Source organism: Penaeus vannamei, chromosome 4 (assembly GCF_042767895.1).
Source record: "Penaeus vannamei isolate JL-2024 chromosome 4, ASM4276789v1, whole genome shotgun sequence".
Taxonomy (NCBI): Eukaryota; Metazoa; Arthropoda; class Malacostraca; order Decapoda; family Penaeidae; genus Penaeus; species Penaeus vannamei.
Genome location: NC_091552.1, coordinates 21,967,103 through 21,969,602, shown reverse-complemented (window position 1 = coordinate 21,969,602; position 2,500 = coordinate 21,967,103). Strand labels below are relative to the sequence as shown.

At 36.4% G+C, this 2,500-nt stretch overlaps 1 protein-coding gene across 1 annotated transcript in view; it reads right to left on the bottom strand.

The window, feature by feature from the left end:
• LOC113815950 (serine/threonine-protein phosphatase 6 regulatory ankyrin repeat subunit A-like) overlaps positions 1-2,500 on the bottom strand; it is a gene marked incomplete at its 3' end in the record, with an annotated part of 83,853 nt that overhangs the window by 81,087 nt on the left and 266 nt on the right. The window contains 1 exon segment of the mRNA XM_070120868.1: positions 2,495-2,500. This exon segment is cut by the window's right edge and continues 266 nt beyond it.

Here is a 2,500-nt window from a genome sequence, read left to right as displayed (position 1 = left end):
CTTTGAACGCTATGTTATCTTTCTTATTACCTTACCTTACGGCAAACAGTCATACATTAAGATGGGCAAACGTGGCTGCCAGCTGACAATGACAATAACGACAATTTACGTAAGCGAGTGGAAAATGACAGTAGCACGCAGACATCTTTTAATTTACAGTTGAAATTACTCCAGTTTATTCATGGTTCTGTAACACGCACACTGAAAAATTACGCCTTTAAACCTTTCAGACCAGCAATAAAAATGTTATAAATTATTTGGGATGGTTCTCATGTACTTTCCCAACGCCATTTAGAAAATCTAAATTCTCAAGGAAATGTCTGAAAAGAACTTAGTGATAAAGACCTAGAGAGGAGAAATTACGGCACACAACTAAACACAATGTATGCAAGAGATTATTCGCTCAGTTCAACATGCATGATAATTATCCGAAGCTTGGTGACAAGGTCTAGGTTGTGGATTTCTTCTTTATTTTGTTGCTAAATATGCTACTTATGACTGCAGTGTCATGACGTTCGCAAAAGTTGACGCTCTTGTGAATTACTCCAGTCACCTCCGAAGTTGCCAACATTCGGTGACTCACCTATATCTTCGGGTTAAAAAGTCCTTTCCTTTCATTTCCGTTCGCCGTAAACTATAGCAGCCACATTCCACGTCGCCAAACCGTTATCCTCCGGCGAAGGATAATTAAAAAGATCGATGTCACCACCCTCAGATGTGAGGCGCCGCACAGACGTCTACCGTGAGACGACTTCGTGCTACATCATACATAAATATTTTTGATGTTATATTGCAATGCAACTTTAGCGATAGATATATCTAGTTATTTAAAGCAAATGAATAAATTTTAAAATATGAAAAACAAAGTCATTGATACAGTTAATTCTATTAATGTTTGTTCTGAAAAAGGGCAAAATACAAAACCGGTCTAAATATGCATCTACCACGATATTTATGAAGTAGTATTAACCTTGCTTGCATGGTGGGGCTTATCTACCTAAAGAATACGAAAATATAGACAGTATTTGGAATACGAAAAACATTAGTCCGAGGACACAAGATGAGGGTTGGTTCATTAACATGCACGTGACAAGGACCTTAAATCTGCAAGAGTAAACAGACAAAGGAAGAACTGCCAGAACAGCATGCTGATTTTCAAACCGATTGGTGGGGAAGCACTGAGTAAGATAGTGATGATGTGCAGCTATTCGGGAAAGTGGAGGGAGCTCTAAAATATGTTGACAGTAGACTGAGATACTGATATCCACTACGTAGATGTTTTGACCTCTAAATATCACGGGCGAAATAAGCTTGTGGCTTGTTAATTTACTATGATATAAATAATGCAGTAATGACTCCGGAGAACATTCTATTGTTCACCTTTATAGTTCATAAAGCTGCCTTTCTAGAAATAGAGATATCGTTCCTGACAATATACAAATTGTATTATGGCATTATTGTATCTTATTTTATAACTTTCACAGTGTCAGACTATCAACGTTCATTTTTCAGCAAAATATACGCGATAGTAGATTAGAATCAAGTTCATTTTACTTGAAAGATAAAGTTTTATTCTAATTGCCCTGTATCAAATATTTGCAATTTACATAGATTGTAAATACTAATAACATAAGATAATGAAATCCGGCTATCATTTTAAATAATAAACATTTGCACTGTGAGTTGACTTGCATTACGAGCAAACAAGAGAACGATAGGCCTACATTCAGAATAAAAGATCCCGGAATTTTCTGTTTAGGTGTAAATGTTACTCCTGGCAATATTTACACTGCTAGATCTGAAAAAGCACATTCGCAAAGCCTGCAGCAAGAGAGACCCTGTCGCAAACTGGCCGAGCGAGGTCAGTGTTAAAGAGCCCTGAGACGGCATGAACGAAGCACGGTGAACTTCCCGACACAAAACTGGGGAAGAGGTTAATGAGGGAGACATTGATTACCAACGGACGGGAGTCACTTAGCGGATCGATATTTCGATAATTAATTTTAATAGACTTGCTTAAGAGGAAAAGGGGTGTTTACACACGACTGTGGTGTGTGACCTCTTAAAGAAGATATGCTTAGTTCTCTGTTATATGCATTTTTCAAAGGGCGAGTAGTTTCATAAAGAAACCTAAAGAAATATTCAAATTCATTTCAAATTACTGCGGCAAACAAGAATTTGCAGTCGCAGCACAAATGCAGTTACATTAGTATTTGAAATGTAATGCATAAAATACATTTTCTCTTATAGATGCTAACGGAAAAAATGGAAGGATTCATTTATACGTGTTTTTTCTATTTGCCTAACTATAACTTTATAAAGATATTCCTTAACATATTATTCTCGAAGTGCGGAAAATGCACTTTCTAATGTACATGACAACAAAATTATGAATGTATCCTCCACCTTTTGTCGAATGTAGGATCAAATGTATTCACTTTACACATTATTTCGTTTCATATTGAAAATCCTTTACACAGCAAATCCTTCTTACCGTCTT